General features: G+C 45.4%; 1 protein-coding gene across 5 annotated transcripts in view; it reads right to left on the minus strand.

Moving 5' to 3' along the window:
* The window catches only part of AIFM1 (apoptosis inducing factor mitochondria associated 1), a 909880-nt gene that overhangs the window by 855922 nt on the left and 36260 nt on the right, over nt 1-17698 (minus strand). Inside the window, exon 2 of one of the 5 annotated variants that reach the window (XM_069613096.1) lies at nt 9293-9371. The exons of the other annotated variants lie outside the window; for them this stretch is intronic. The gene's annotated coding sequence lies outside the window, so the exon portion shown is untranslated. The remainder of the gene's footprint in view (nt 1-9292; nt 9372-17698) is intronic. 5 annotated transcript variants of the gene reach the window in all.

Here is a 17698-nt window from a genome sequence, read left to right on the forward strand (position 1 = left end):
GGGAAAGAACAGTGTTCTGCCTGCAAGACTTGTATCCATGGCTGTCAAAGTTTGATATGCGACATTCTCATGCTTAAGGTATGGTTAGGTATATTTCATGTCTTTTGTGACGCTTCGAGTGAACAGTTCTCTCCGTTTCAACAATCAAAATGCCTTCCAACTACTTCCCACCTCTGGTCCCCAAGATCATCTCATCCTCAAAGCATGCCATAGAAAACAGCTGTAGTGCCAACTAGCTGAAGTGCTTTGCTATCACCCTCCAGTCTCTCAGTGCAGACCCATCATGTTCCTTACCCACAATGCTGCTTTCCAACCGTCCCCTCATACACAGTATCCTAATCCCCTCTTTATCAAAGTAATCGGTTCCGACTTCCCCCAAGATGTACCTGCCAAGTAAGTGGCAATTTATTCTGACGGCCCTAGCCTCATTAAATGTGTTATGACCGACAGCTGGTTTCCTGCTGTGTGCCTATAAAATGATTCATTCAGTCTAAATCATTTGAACTTGAAGTTCAAGGTGAACCAGGTCATCAATGTCAGGGTTACAGCCTTGCACCCGACAGGCTGAGGGCAATGCATACATGTTGATGTTATGTTATTGCAGTTTATAAAGCGCGCGGTCGCCCAAAGGCATCATGGTGATCGAAAAGGTGGCTGCTCGGTCGAGAAAAACCAATGGACGACCAGAAATTAAAATAAGTAGGTTTTCAGAGCTCTTCTAAAACCAAGATGGGTGGCAGCGGCTTTCAGTAGCGGGGGGACGCTGTTCCACAATTTGGGAGCAGCAATAGAGAAAGCTCTGCCACCAAGCCTTTCCTGATTAGCTCTAGGAACGGTCAGACGGTTAGAGGTCGGAGCGGAGGTCCCGATCCGGTATGTATCTAATAAATTTAGACTAAACATTTGGCACCCTGGGCGTGAATAGCCCGGTGGACGATGCAGAGACTTGAAATTAATTTGCTGCTTCACTGACAACCAGTGAAGTTGGCGTAGTACTGGCGTGATATGAGCCCCATAGGGGGAGCCAGTGGCTAACCTGGCTGCAAGGTTCTGCATACGCTGGAGACGATGGATAAGACCATCGGTTGTGCCAGGTACAGCGAATTACAATAGTCCAGCCGTGAGAGTACTAGCGCAGCCACCACGGGAGGACGAAGGGCTTCGGGGATCATAGGCATGACCTTCTTATGGACCCAGATCTGATGATGGGTGGACTGACAAACAACCGTGACCTGGTTAGCCATAGACAGAGCAGCGGAGAGGATAAGCCCTAGGTTCTTTACTTTGCTAACTGGGCCAGGTAAAGGGCCCAGGGAGAGGGGCCAAAAAGCAGGGGTCCACAGTAGGGGGTTGGGAGGGCATCCTACCAACAGTACCTCCGTCTTGTCCCCATTAAGCTTTAGCCAATTCTGATCCATCCATATCCCGACTGCCCCAAGACAGTCATGGAGGCAGGCTGAAACCTCAGATTGAGCCTGATCTAAGCGGATCAGGATTTGTGCGTCATCCGCATATGACTAACAGTTAAACCCATAAGAACGGATGAGACAAATCAGGGCCCAGATATATATATTGAACAAAATCGGTGATAGAGAGGATCCCTGAGGGACCCCACAGGTGAGGGAACAGGGAGTAGATAGAAAAGGAGGCATAGCGAGGGTCTGAGTGCGATCAGAAAGAAAAGAAGTAAACCAGGCGAGAACAGAGCCAGAGATCCCGATCTGTGAGAGGAGGATGGAATGGTCCGTGTCGAATGCGGCAGAAAGATCTAATAGGATCAAAGCCCCGGCTCCGCCAGCATCGACAAGTGTGGACAAGTCATCTTGCACAGAGACAAGGACACTTTCAGTACCTGTGCCTGGCTTGAAACCAGCCTGAGCATGATTAAAGATTTTAGAGGATTCCAGAAAGGAAGACAATAAAGGGGTAACCAAAGATTTCAAAAGTTTAGATAGGAAATGAAGAAGGGAGATGGGATGGAAGTTAGCCGGAATAGTAGGGTCCAGGGAAGGCTTCTTTGGGAATGGAATGAAACTCGCTGATTTCAACTCCGATGGCACCAGGCCAGTCTGGCATATCGCCATCGTGATATCAGTTAAGATGTCTGGGGCAATCGTCTTCATCATAACAGCCGGAATAGCATCCTCAGGAGAAGAGGATTTGATCTTTAAAATGGCTGCCAGGACTTCTGCTTCGGTGAACAGAGGGAAAGAGGACCAACTCGCAAGAGTGTCACTAGGGAAAGGGGGGACAAAACAGGTGGTATCAGGAGGCAGTAAAGAAAGAGATTTTGCGATGTTAGCTCGAATGACATCAATTTTTGTAATGAAGAAGGAAGCCAAGTCATTGCACAGTTTCTGGGATGGTTTAACCATAGTGGTAAGAGTCTCCAGGAAGGTAGCGAGTGCACAATGGAGAAAAGAGCTTTAGGTTTGCACAGCGAGTGTTCAATTATCTGGGCAAAAAAAATGGATTTTGCCAGTTTTACACTGGTCAGATAAGTGGCCAAGTTAAGTTTATATAGATCTCTAAGCACGGGACCATAGCACGCACGCCATTTACGTTCAGCTTGTCTGCGTTGGAGGCGAGCCGTTCTGAGCTGGTCCGTGAACCGGGGTTGAGAGGGTAGCCTACGACCCTGAGTCAATTTCAATGGAGCATAGAAATCAGCTGCGGTCGTCAGAGAATGAGAAAGGGAAGTCAAAGATAATGCCTTCAAAGAGGCACAATTAGAGGTAATCTGGGCACTACGTGCCTTCGGGTCGACTGAGCGCCACAAGCGTAGAAGCATCTTAGGGGGTGGAGGTTTACGGAAGGAAATAGTGGGTAGAAAAGAGCAGGAGACCAAATGATGGTCAGACCATGTCACTGGTTCAATCAGACCAGGGCACAGTAAAGAGTCTTTAGCAAATACTAAGTCGAGGATGTTACCATGTATTGCAGTAGGAGCTTGCACCAATTGGTGTAGATGTAAGTCTGAAAGAGTATCAAAAAAAGACATAATTTCAGCAGAGTTAAGCATGTTAGGGTGCAAATTGAAATCGCCTAGAATTACAAGGTTAGAGAATTGAAGGTTCAAGTTTGCTGCCAAATCAGCTAGATCTTTGCCAAAGGATCCTATAGGGCCCGGAGGGCAGTAAAGAAGTAGAAGGTGGATGGTCTGGGAAGGCTTAATAGCACACCAAATAAAAAGGGCTTCCATGTTAACATGATACATGGCTCCTTCTCACCACCCCCACCTCCTCGGAAAGTTATCTGTTCAGCTCTCCTCCGTCTCACCCTTCCTTCTCTTATGGGGTCGTGCCAACCCCGGTCTCTGCTACAGTTGCTCACTATCTTCCGCTGCTCTGTACCCCTCTATTCTTTAGATGGCTACTTTACTCATTCCAGTGTCCCCTTCCGATCAGTACTTTTTCACAGCTTTCATTCTAAAAAAATGTTGTAACCCTTAAAAAAAAAAGGTGGCATTTCTAAAGAAATTGTAAGTAGTTCTAGTAATAAAATGATAGAAACTTTCACTATGAAATGTTCAAAACTCTGCTCTTCATTCAGTTCCACATTGGTGCTTCCTTCCAGTGCCGTCATACTTTAATTGGAGCCCTGCTCTCCTTTTAGCGGACACGTTCTGCACTTAAACATTAGCCGTTGAGATGATAGTACAAAATATTAATGCTGGATGGGAAGCATTAACCAATAAGTTATAAGCCCAAATAATATGGTGACAGAAAAACGAAAATGTGCGAGTAAGCCAGTGGCTTGTCCTTCAAGGACGATAGTATCACTACTGCCTAGCTAGTCAAAAGAAATGACATTTTTGGCAATCCGTCTGTGTGTGGTTAGCTGGGCATGGATACTGACTTTTCTGAGAATGTCATTACTGCAGCCAGGTGGCTCTAGGGCACATCTACATAGCAATACTATTGGGGCATGTACATCTTAGTGTTTGCAAGGAATCATTGTGTGGCAAATGGGTATGTAATGGCTTTCTGACAGATTTGCCCTTCGCTTGGACTCATTTGCCTTTACTTCCACATTTGAATCGGGTGCTACCACAAGGAAAACGAGTCAACAGCTCAAAGCTGTCTACTCAAGTACTTTTAAAGCTGAACATCATGGGTTCGTTCCTTCCTTCCTTCCTTCCTTCCTTCCTTCCTTCCTTCCTTCCTTCCTTCCCCCCCTCCGCTGCTACTACCCCTGCGCCTGCCTCATTTGACAGTTTCCTTCTGAATACTAGAGGGCACCAGGCCCTCCTCGCCCAGTCCACCCCCGTCCTCGCACTTAGCATGTGGCTCGTCACTCCCTGGCACTTGTCCACCTGGCCTCCTCTTAGCACTCGCCTAACCCCTGGGCCCTCTTGACCCATCTTCTCCTCCAGCACTTGCACGCTCACTGTCCTGCACTTCCCTTCCCCACCCTTGCATGATTGCATTCCTCTCCGACCGGCACTCTCCCTCAACCCACCTCTCCCTTTTTGTTACTGCAATTGCATGACCCGAATGAGACAAAGCATAGTAGGAACGTTATTGTTTCATCCCTGTTCCCCTTCCCATTTTTTGTCTTGTGGCACCTTCAAACACCATTTGCTGTATAGGCACTTTATAAATATCCAATAAATTATATAACATGTACCAAACCAGTCATTCGATGAATGGGGCACGCTCCAAGTGGGAACGAGTTCTGGGAAGTAGCCAACAGATGTGCAGTGGAAGAGATGATGCCCATTAACCAAAGAGCTATCAATGTGTGCTAGATATCCTATAGTACAATTCAAGGTGCTTAACCAACTGCATTATAAATGTTCTGGGACAGTCATCCTGTTGCTCAATTTTGACGAAGCGTGGCTGGGATGCTCAATGATATATTGCTGATATTCCACCCACTTTGTCTCCTATTAATACCTGCAGGGAGACATTGGTAAAGTATCAATTGTCATCAGGAGATTTTAGATTGTGGCCTGTATTGTGGTAAAAAGTATCTTACGGTACTGAAGTCGTCATGAGAGCCTACTTGTACCGGGTGGCTCAGATCTGGTCTATACCAGCGAAAGGGCAGAGACCTGCACAGGTACGGTTACCCTCATCTGCAGGCATAAGGACATTTGGGGGTCTCTGCGGATGCATCAGTCACAATCAATACATACAAATGGTCCAATCGACTAATCTCACTAAGTGGGGGGGGGGGGGGTGGAAACTTTTGAACTGTTATGGTGTTGCTAGACTAACTATATTACTACTTTTAGTTGTACTTCGCCACACTTTGCTGTAACATGGGGTTCAGCATGCATATCATATAATTGTCCATGTTACGGTATCCGTTTTCGCTTTAAAATAAAGTTTAAAAAGAAATCCCAACACAGAACTGCTTTGGATAACCTCAACATAGATTGACTTGCTGGGATTTTCCTTCCCCTCAAAACTGGCCTCAAAATGTTCAACTGCCACTGGCTACTGATAACAGACTTGTCATCTAAAACATTATATGATGTGTGGAGGTGAAGGACTAAAGTGGCAAGCGACTATGCTTGACTAGCAGCATACAGCTTGAAATGTCTACCACTTCAAGGACTCTGGCTGGGATCAAATTAGAATATAATTGAACCAAAAAAAACCCCCACAAGATTCTAAAATAAAATGGCGGTCAACCAAAACAACAAAAAAATCTTTAAAAAAAAAAAAAAAAGAAAACTTATCAGTTGCAGTACTTTTAGGGTAACCATATACACCCTCAATGGACTGAAAAGTCAACCAGTGTTAAAATGAGATAAGAGAGACCAGAGGAACCAGAAAGATTATTCATGGGAAGTGGGACTACAGCAAAGTGTCCAAAAAGGCATTCAAGTAGATAGGTACCACTTTTCCATTTCACAAAAGGTTAAGTTAATTCCCAGAAGGAGTTGCGCCTCTAGAGTGCCATGTGGGCCTGGAGTAGCTTTAGCCTGCCGACTCATCTTTGGAGGAACTGAAAAAGAAAATGTAACACAAAAAGCACACCAAAGGGCTGGGCTCATTCTGGTTTTAATAGTCTCCCCTGAAAATGGCTCAGAATGAACCGAGACAAAGAAAGAAGAGCTTTCAGACCTAAGAGAAAAGGTGTTGCAATGTCACGCTGACTTAACTACTGCCCCATTAGTAATAAAAGTTGGGCTTCTACGGTTAGGAATTGTGTTTTGAAGGCTCCCCTTTGTTGTAGAGCACCATTCATAATGTGCCAAAGAACATTTCTGGGAAGAGGGGGGTAGATCATAAATTAAAAATGTGTCACCATTTCCATGTGTTTAGTTCATAGAGCAAAATGAAATTATAACCACCCTTTCTTTAAATATAAAGTTGTGATAGAGCTGAAGCTAGGCACCGACCTTACAGGCTGTGCTCGTTAGAGCTTCCGATAGGAGCACAAAAGGCTCCTTTCTCCTAAGAGTTTCCTCCTGTTCATGCTGAACCCAGCTGCTTTAAAGCTAGGAAAGAACGTGCTGCTGCAAATATTACCCATCCTAACTCTACAGCTCTTAATGTGATACTCGTGCTGCTGCTCGATTAATTTTTCACCAATTCATCACGCATTTAAGGCTTGAGAGTCTTTACCCATAGCCTTGACCTGGACCCTCTTCTACCAACACAAGTAGAGGCCCACAACCGTGTTCAAACAAGGTTTACAAAGTCAGCCCCTCTGAGGGTTGCTTTCCACCAACTAAAAGCAATAATAGCTTATTCAAATTATAAAATGACATACCCGAACAGTGACTCAAACATCACTCTTGGTTTGACATCCCACAGATACCCACAGGACCACTACACAGTGCCCCTGCATTGTCTCCCGCCTGCCTGATGAAGGCCGCCCAACTTTGAGCAACCTAGACTGCTAAATGTGGCTGAAACATACCTGTGTTGACAATTTCTTCCCCCCTCCACCCAAAGGGCCAAATGTTAACACGGTCATCTATAAGCTGTCAGAATCAGCAAGTACTACAAAGATTTTAGCTCCCAACAAGAAAATGTGACACCTTTGCTTTGTACAACATGCATTGTAAAAATAGCTTTCTTGCATTTCCCTTGTATGTGCACTGATCTATGTGGCTATTCCATTAGAACATATACATCAAATGTGTGTTTGCCCTGTGTAACCCAGGCCTCACTAGCGCCAATACCTACACCAGTACTTCCTCCAGACAAACCCTTACCAACATCCTCTTTTTCATTCCCTCTCCAGACCTATGGACCCCCCATATCGTCTGTTCGCTCTCCTTTTACCTCCTCCCTCATTAATGCTGACCCACTTAACTATAGTAATGTATTTTTGGGGTATCTTGAAACATCTGTGTTCACAACTAACTCAATTCGATCAAGGACTTCTCTCCAAACATTTTAACCCTTGAACACTCCCATAACATGGGCAACAGAGTCACCCCCTCCCCCAACCATCACCACACCACCAGCAACAATCATCCTGGAAACCTAAAACACTTTCTCAGGAGTCCAATACAACCTACATAAATGTTTTCTGCTGTATTAGTCGTAACTTTAGATCCAACTTCATTAAGGTTGCCTCTTTAGTCGCCTTTTCCCACTCACACCGACAACTCACAATTCAACTCAGTAGACCACTTTGCCTTCAAACAATCCCATCAGTAATCTCAGACCCAACCGACATGAGTCCAAGGAAAGTCGTACCCTTAAATCTTAACCCAGGTCCATCAGCCAATGGGACATTAGTCATATCCATCCTTTGACACAAAGATTTCAAATCTAAAAATCTTCGTCTATCCCTCCTACACAATCCACATTTATCCCCCAATCTCCTAAACTCAGCATACCCTTCTTCACACAGCCTTTCCAAAATGTCACTATTATTCAACTGAAGAGCCGGATTGTTCCATAAGGAAGCCTCCTTATGTAACCAGACAACCTGCTCATTCTCCTTTAACCATTCAATTAGCGCGGTACTAGTCATCCGTATAGAGGGTGAAAAAGTAATAAAAATAGTGGCATCCCACACATTTGCAAGCCGGAAGGGTGCTACTGCCCAAGCCTCCATAGCCACCCAGATTGGTATTTTCACTTCAGTTTGTGTAAAGTACAACACTTCTTAAGAACGAAACCTCTACAATATTTACCCAGATCCGAATATCCAAAACCTCAATGCCACACATGAGCCAGGATAGAACGAGGAATCCCTTTAGTCTCTTTATCCTCCTACAGAAGGTTCTTGAAAACGTAGTAAGTTCTTTGAGAAAGGCAAAGATAGTGACTGGATAATATAAATCTTTAGTAATAAAGACATCTTTATTGCACTTATTTTGTCCTACATAATTAAAGAGATAATCTTCCATTTCGCAACATCTTTCTTATAAGAGAAATCACTTTCTTCACATGAACCCACAATCTTTTTTTAAATCCCTTATCGAGCTAATTCACCCCATGTATGTGACCCTTTCATCTGACCATTTACAACTCCATCCTTCAGAATCATTCATATAACAACTGTCCATTAAAACAATTTCACTTTTAGTCCAGTTACTTTTCTAGCCAGATAACATTGCAACCTCATCAAAAACACTCTTTAGAAGTGGACATGACACTGGAGGGTGCAAAAGTGCAGCCACCAAATTCTCTGCATACACCAACAATGAAACCTAAATGGGCCCTAGCTTTAATCCTTTAAGACCCATTCCATGACGATTTGCAACACTAATGTTCTATTTATTTACATCTATATTGACACCATAACCCTCAAAACATCAATGCTTAATTATCAGCATGTATCCAAGACATCCAGAATAGCTAGCTATATAACTGACTGTACATATTTGATTCCATACAAGTATTGTATATACTGTAAGAACCTGGAAATGCTATACATTGATGCAAATGCTCCTATTCTACCTGCATATACTGTGTACTATATTAACTGTAAAGGTCATACATATGCCTTGTAATATTCATACACTGACTGTGATAATGATTGTAACCATGTAACCACGTTAAGCGCCCAGATGCCCCAGAGCCAGGCGGCGCTATACAAATAAATAAACTAGAAAGTCTTAATTCTATTAAAAGACACATAGGCGAAGGATTACGCTTTTCTCCAAACTTGACCTCGAGCAGCATAGTAAAAATATAACAAGGTAACAAAACCAAAAACTACAAATCCCATAATATGAGTCTTTTGGTAGTCCTTAAACAATGGTGTGCACTGACAAAGGGTCCCATTAATCAATCCGTTGCTCCTTCATGTCCTTAAACTCTCTAACCCTTGTCATTTCTTCCTCTTTTGCTGTTCCAACTTTTTTTTGCACCTCAATTGGTTGACGTCAACTCAAGATCGCCTTCCACTCACTCCTCATGAACCTGCCGGCTTGTTCTCTGTATCCAAACCTACAACACAAACAATGTTTTAATAAGAGATCTACTCTAGGTGGGCAATCATGCCATTATTACTTTACAGTATTTCACATAATAAAACAGTCAGTACATACAATGACTATATTAACAATTGCCATAGTGGGATCATCCTTAGTCTCTGTGTCTTTAATACAATTAGGACTTTCTATAAACGTTTGTGTTGAAAATCTGAATTCTAGGTCAATACCCAGCGTATCGGATTATGATTTTCAAAGCTTACCTACCACCACAGTCAAAATCTGCTCAACAGGTCGGAAATACAAATTCTTACTTAAAAGTTGACTCATTCAACCAGTAGGCTGCCTTCAGTATATCTTCCAGCCCAGCCCCTACGTTGTATGCAAAACCAATTGCTGCATAACCGATACATTTCTGCATAACCCATCTCGCAATTGTAGCCGGTTACTGCTCCATAAGTCTAACGTAATGCTATGAGCAGCTGTGATTCTCCTGTGGGTCTAAAGCGTTCCGTCATGGCCTCATAAGCTGCCAGAAATCTGACCGGACAAAGCTTGGGCTGATCTGGGAATGAAGCATAGGACACTATTCTTAAACATAACTTGGTTCTTTTCGAGCCAGTGAACGCAACCCCTGTTGGGGACACAAGCCTTTCTAGTAATCTCTAAAGCCCTCACATCCAAAACCCTTTTGCAAGCTACAAGACATAGTAGCCTTGTCGCTTGGCTGAAAGAGGCTTCCTGGAAAGTTGTGCATGGTCGGTCCTCAACACCACATCCCACAACCGTGTGTACTTAGGTGCTGACGACTTTAAACTCTTTATGCATTTTAGCAATCTACATACCAAGTGATGTTCTGCCAATAGTAGGCCCTCGACACGCGGATGTCCCCCTGAAATCACTGACCGCGATGTATTAATTGTTCTATAGGCCTTTCCTTGTGCCGCCAATTGCGCCAGGAAATTCCCTACATGCGCCACATCTGTGCCAGTGGAATGCACGTTCCACTCCAGACACCAGCTATGCATTGTGTCCACGCAGATTTATAAGTCCTCCTGTGCCCAGGAGCCCACGACTCCTCTGTGATGCATTCAGCTTCTCCCGAAAGAACTGCCATAACCCGGGAATCACCCACGCTATTAAGTTCAGGTTGCCAACTGTACCAAGGGATGTCGTTCCGTGTTGCACCCAGCACAATCGTCTCTCATCTCTTGCACTGGAGTCCTCGGAATAATTTTTAACTGAGGAAACCCATACTCTGTCCGGCCCCAGGACTGGAAAAACACATCCATTGCCTCCGCCTCGGGGTCCAGTCTCCAACTGAAGAAATGAGGCCAGTCTGTTCAGCCTCGATGCAAATAGATCTGTCCAACACAGACCCCCCCCCCTCCCCCCCCCCCCATCAGGACCTCCGTTTCTGGAATACCTCAGAGTACAACTGCCAATGGCTGGCATCCCGAGATCTGGAATTCCTGTCTGCTACGTCGTTCTGTGAGTCTGGTAGGTAGTCGGTCATTACCAAGATCTTCCTCTGCAGGCACAAATGACAAAAATCCTCCGCTAACATTCTGGATCTCGTTCCGCCCAGTCGATTGATATATATTTTTCTAAAGACGCATGGTCCATTTTGAGGCCTACACAATGCCCTGTGTCCTGGGTTCAGCATTTCACTACAAAGGAACCCGCTAATAACTACAGGCAACTGATGTGCATATTTAACTCCTGTCCCGACCAGCTGCCCCCTATCATTTCTCCACAACAGACTTCACAGCCCCACCGGCTGGCATCAGACTATTACTAGGTCCGGGGAGGAGACAAATAATGCTCTCCCATTCAAGGGCTCCATATGCTGGGACCACCACTCCAATTCAGACATTGCTCCTTGATATAGCAGCTGCTCGTAGGACAGGCCCTTTCTGAGATGTTGGATCTTCAACTGTTGTAGGGCTCTGTAATGGAGAGGACCAGGGAATATGGCCTGGATTGAGGCCGCAAGTTGACCCACCATTATAGCAAACTTCCTCAGAGACGTCATCCTGATCACTCTTGGCCCAATGATAAACAGAGTCCCGTGGGTCGTGTCTAGCACAAATCTCAGGAGTTCCATGGACTGCTCCAGCCATAGTGGAGAGGTCTCCCAATTTACAAGAAAGCCCAGCTGCTGCAAAAGATCAGTTGCAATTTTCACTTGCGCCTGAAGTAGATCCCTATCCTGACGCATTAGACATATCGTCCAGGTATATGATCAGTCAAATACCCTGTTCCCTTAAACTCACTACCGGTCTCATGAGCTTGGTAAAACACCAGGGTGCCGAAACTAGTCCGAAAGCCAGACAGACATGTGAACTCTGGGGGTGGCGGTCAGCAATGCGAGGCGAACACAAAGTTGAAGTATTCTCAATATCTATCATGTTTATTCAAACAACAAGAGACCCATCATGCCCTTTCCTATGAAAACAAACCTAAAATACAAGTTGTCCTCGTGTCCAAATGCATCCATTCCGCACACTAACAGAAGAAAAACACATACACACACGCTTTCAGCAAGACAATCCTTGTTTTCTAAGTTTAGTTTTCCTTCCCGTGAACTGTTTCAGGAAAGGAAATTTGGAAATATACTGTTTCACCAAAGTTCTTTTAAGGATGATGAAAGTGTCTTATTTTCCTTAAGCAGCCGACAAAGGAAAAAATGTTTTATTTACGATAAGGGTTGAAATAGGTTGAAAACCAGTAGTATGCAGGATGGTCAAAACAAACTGTTTAATTTCAACAAAGGGTTGGTATAACAATTATTTTCCAACAAAGTTTGGATTTGATGGTGTATTTCCCTTGCCATAAACTCCTTCAACCAAAAGATTCAATTTCAACAAAGACTCAATACAACAAAACTGCTTGTCCTCCCTTTGGTTCATATAAGACCCCCAGGTATACGCTCCTGCCAGGTATCTTTCTCAAAAAGGTTCCAATACCCGATTCTCTTATCAGGCCTCTTCAGAACATTCACATTTCTCTCACAAAATTCCCAAAGTTCAGTTTCTACAGAGGCACAACCTGTTGACTTCAGTAAGCACTTGTTTTGCTTTCCCCCACAGGGATATCTCAAATATTAGGGTGTTAGGCTCACCTGGTATCCACGGGGGCGCCACACGATGCTGGATGGGCTTTCTCTGCTTCGTTATTTGCCTGGTGGGGGTGGGGGGGTAGCACCTTGGATTGATAAGCGTAGAGCTGTGCATCCTGCTTCTCTGTGCAGGGGGTGGGGGAAGTTGTGAGTGCCAGCTTTCCGTTGGACCTAGTTGCTTCACTGGTCCGTGGGCCCCTTATATCGGGTCCAGACCAGCTGTGACTCCAACTCTTCTTGCTGTCTTCAGGTGAGATAGTGTTTTTTGCAGTCTCTAATCTGTCCCCTTCTCCTCTCTTTGTTCTTTTTGATATTGCCTTTTCCGACTAAGCAATTTCTCTAATAATGTCTTTTGTCTCCGCAGGTATGGCTGCGGTAAGAGTTCTTGACAAGAAGCCGGATTGGGTATGCAGTGCCGGGCGGCGAAGATTACAGGTAAGTGCTGATGCACGGAGCGCAGCGCTGCACTTGGATTTATTGTGAGAGTTGCTAACCTGCTGTTGTGTTCCCTCTCCTCTTTCTCTTGATGTTGCAGGTTGCGGTAATATTCCGGAGTGACGAGCGAGCGAAGCGCTGGAGCGGTTTCAGGATCTGCCGCTTACCCAGTTAAGTGTTGTTAGTAATGCTGTTCTTGTTTCTTCCAGGTCGGTGATGGCGTTAGGATCGAGGGCTTCAGGGTCGGGCTGGGTATAAGCAGGTAAGCAGGAGCTGGACACGGTGAGCGTGACGCTGCAGGAGTGCAGAATAACGCGAAGCGTGTGTTTTGGCCGTGGCTTATACAGCCAGCCACACCTGAAGGCCCCGACCACACCCAAAACACTGGTCTGCATACTTCAGTTCTAGGAACTGAACTGCGCTACAGGCCTCCATGTTGGGTTAAGGCCCAAGACTGATACTAGTCCTATTCTTGACAATGAGCCTGGTGCCAGAGGCGCCAGGACTGACTTAAGTATTCTTTCTGAGGTGTTTAAAGGCCCTTGGGGCCACTTTTGAGAGCTGTAGTTCCACTGTTGCCAGGGGCTGTTGTGCTTGGGGCATGAATTGTGACAAAGGGTTTGCTCAAACTCCCTCTGTTAACCTCTTTTACAGCGTGTCTTGGCAATGCTTGTTCGAGGTTTCCCCAACCGACATCTCATGTCAGGAGAATTGTATAATTTTTACCTTTCTTGTTACTCTACCAATGTCTTTTAGCTTATGGCAATGCTGGTTCCAGGTTTCCCCCCCCAACTGACATCTCATGTCAGGAGAATTGCGTAGTCTGTCTCTATTTCTATTTGGTCTGTATTCTAAACGTATACTTTCTTGTCCATGCACCTGTTGGAACGACCCAGGGTCACCACTAGCAAATGACCAACTCGCCAGTTTTGCTATTTTGCAATAATGGCAGAGTTCCATTATGGGTATAAGATCCATAACTTGTCCGAATCCTTTTCAAGTTCTCTGCTCATTTTGCGGCCCCTTGCCGGTACGGGCACGGCTTTACATCGAGGCAGCACTGTTGACAACCTGCAAATGCTGACACCTCTGCAGTCCTTCTCTGGAGCCTGATGGCTTCCGATGGGTCTTCTGCCACTCCGGTACGTTTGGGGTGACAGAAGGCAGTCCGGGAGCACCTCTCCTCTTCAGTCTGGTAAACTCCTGCATGTCTGCCTCAGCAGCTTGGTTTCCTGCTGCATGCACTCTGCAGCCCGACCGTGCTTCTTCTTCCACTTTCTCCTGCTTGTTCTGGTTTCACTTCATTTCCTGCCTGCAGGTGTTTCTCATGTCTAAATGTCCCACACTGTTGATTAAAGGGACAACCATAAACCATACATTAATATTGGCCATATTTTAATCCTCATCTTCTTTGTCCCAGTACTTAAAGCCTTCTGGGAATTAAAGTCCCAAGGTTTACCACAGTAATTTAAATTCTGGTGTGGCACATTTTTATCTATACAACAGGCACCGTCATTAGTAGATGTTATAGAATGTTTAGAGGGGTTGTATATGGGTGAAGAACACAGAAAATCCTGCTTAAAAAGGCGTGGATTTCAAGACCAAGTTAAAGGGTACTGTATAATAGCAGAAGGCCATCAGAAATTATTATATAGTTTCTTCTTCACTGTTATGGGAGTAGTACTGCGTTCCTGCTATCAGAGTCACCATCGTCACCCGACAGCCACCCTCCCCCACCCATGTGATCCACCCTCAGAATACCACCCACAAGGTCAGGATCAGGTAGCGGCTGCCTTCCCCATGCCACATGGGAGGAGACTTTAGGCTGGGTTTCAGCGATGATTCTGTAGGATTCATCACAACTCCCACCTCTGTCCTACCCAGAGAAATCGCAGGAACCTTTGATGTTCTGGGGCAATGGATAACATCAGATGGGCGTCTCTGAAGTCTACCCTGGCTAGCCAGTCTTCCTGCTGTAGTATGTACCTTAGGAGGTGGATATCCTCCACCTTGAAATGTCTGAACTATGAACCTATTTAATTCTTAGAGATGATCACCGGTCTCAGCTTGTGTTTGCCTTTCACCACAAACATATTGCTTATGAACCCTTAAGTGGCGTCTGACATTTGACCAATGGCGTTCTTCCGCCTTAGCTCTCCGATTTCAGCATCCAGCAGTTGCTGGTCTCCTTTGCTGAACAAAATTGGTCCTGTAAGACATGACTGGACTGGTTCTAGATAAAGAAAATCTAAATGAAAGCCCTGGACTTTATCTAGAGCCCAGGGATCTCCAGAGATCGCTCTCCAGCTCTATGCACTGCGCTACCCTCCCACCTACTGCGGGGATCTCTGAGCTCTTTAACTGAAGTTGCTGCGCTCTTTTCGCTCTGACCTGCATTATGTTGCCGTCTTGCAGCAGGACACCAGTTTCTTCCCCTTGAGGGGGGAAGAACAGATTTTTGTTGTCTGCCTTCCTGCTCTCTCTGATGGGTTTGGTCGTTGTAAGGCCTGAAGTAGGAGGGATGGCTGGCCAAGCAGCCCGCTGCCAACCTGTCCGAAAACCTGTCTGCCAAACACTTTTTTAGGGGATACTTGGGCTTTATCCAGAGCCGTATCTCTGTGTGCAAACGTAATTTCCTTTATAAACAAATCTCCAAACAGTGTGTGTGTCTCCCTCCCTCCCTCCCTCCCTCTCTCCCTCTCTCCCTCTCTCCCCACCCCCCCCCCCGGAGTCCAAACAGTCAAGATTATGAGATCTATAGCCTCCCCTCTGATTGCAATTCCCAAAATTATAAACCTATGAATACAAAACAAGATCACAAGAGACACAGCAGTAGATAGTAAACTAAACACAGTTAATTATGCATGGCAGAGGTCCACTGCTCACTAACAAGCCAAGCGCCCCCCCCCCCAGCACTCAGCACTACCACTCGCACTGAAAAGAAATCAACTGTATACATAGTGCAGTGACGTACATCACATGCGTAGAAGCATTTCAGAGAAACATCATTGCTTCTAGTTCCGTACATACATTTCTCAGAGGCATATACTGTGCTGGAACATAATGACATGTAGTTCTGAAATATTCTGAGAAAGCAAGACATATTGTGCGAGCATTGTGTCTCTGGTAACAAGACATTGCAATTCTGCCGAAAACATTTATCACGCTATCTTTCTCCGTCAAGGCCATTTCTCTGTGCTGAGAATAGCTGACAGTCCGCCAAAAGATACGCTCTTCTAAATAACATATCTACACTGTTCAGCCGCATTCAGCATTAATCATTGGCACACAAACATATTTAGCGCTTAGAAACTAGAATTTGCACTGTACATAACAACAAGTATAATACATGTATCTTTCTGCATGGCTCTCAGAAAATCTTGATCCACGATTGCTCAAAACAAACCATACTGCTAAACAGAGTTTAAATTAATGAATGAATGGATTAGCTTTATGCCAACCATCAAAATGTAGATTCACCTACTAATGGTGTATCTTTGTTATTGGACCCACCACATTTAACATCTTATCCTGGAACGATCTCCTTGATTTGTCCAGGCCCTTTACATCTTTAGCGTCATCACCCCATAAAAGCGAGCATTCGCTTGTCAATTTTAGGGGGTCTCTGCTGCCCCCCCCCGATCGATGCGGCCTGACGTGCGACTCAACCTATTCCTGGACACTTTAGACACTAGAGTCCTTAATCTATTTTTTAAATATGCCACAATCTTTGCTGGCAGATCCCATTCTGAGGATCTGGGACGAATCAGCAAATCATCCCGTCGTCATCCTCCTGTACCTTTGCCCTCTTCCTTTACTGTCTTGGACTTTACTGGAGGATGACACCGTTTCCACTGCCTCCTCACTTTATGCCTCATGCCAGCTCTGGTCTTCAAGGCCATCCGAGCTGGATGTGGTGACCTCCTGCCACCTATTCTCTCTCCATTAACCTAGCTGGTTTCTTTTTGCCACCCTTCTCTGTACATGGCGAGCCGGGGGTGGGGGGGGGTGAGGAGGGGGTTGGGGGGTGTGAGGGGGGTAACTGCAAACCCTCAGGCCTTTTTTCTTAACCCTTTGATTCTCCTAGCGTCCACTGAACCTCCAAGCTCTTCCATTCCCTGGGAGAATAGCAGCCAATACTCCATAAGACTCATGTGCTTGGCACTGTGCCCTAGCCCTGCACTTGGTGCCTTCTGTATAACGCGACCCATGCAGGGTTGTAGCCTTTTATGGAGTCTTGAAATTGGTTAAAATGCTGGGTACTTGTGCCTGCTCCATCACAGTAAATACACACACACACACACACACACACACACACACAGTAATAACACCAGGTCAGGGATATCTGCAAATTACACAGCTTAGCAGTTTTTCTTGGGACTCTGCCTGTCAATACCTCAGCAGAAGCTGATGAGTGCTTCCGGCGTTGTATTGGACACCAGTTGGGCAAGTATGTCTCCATGCGTGCCAAAACTTTCTCCAATGTGACATGGAAGTGCGCTCGGCTAGCGCGGGCTCCTCACGTGCTCATAGCCACTTCCGTGTTGCACCGCCCTCTACTGAGGGATCCCGAGTGTGGCAGACGCCACTGCCCTCAGGCCCTTCGCGCAGAAGGGGATATGCTCTGCCGTTCGCTGTGCTCACATACCACGAAGCACGTAATGTGAACGCGTCACAGTTAAACACATTCCAGAATCACAAAGCACTAGTAATAACATAGCAAAAGTGTACTTAGCTGCTGTTCGAGCAGCAAAGAAAGAGGAAGCTATAAGGGTTAGATAGTTGAA

Source organism: Ambystoma mexicanum, chromosome 5p (assembly GCF_040938575.1).
Source record: "Ambystoma mexicanum isolate Mex_15411 chromosome 5p, UKY_AmexF1_1, whole genome shotgun sequence".
Lineage (NCBI taxonomy): Eukaryota > Metazoa > Chordata > Amphibia > Caudata > Ambystomatidae > Ambystoma > Ambystoma mexicanum.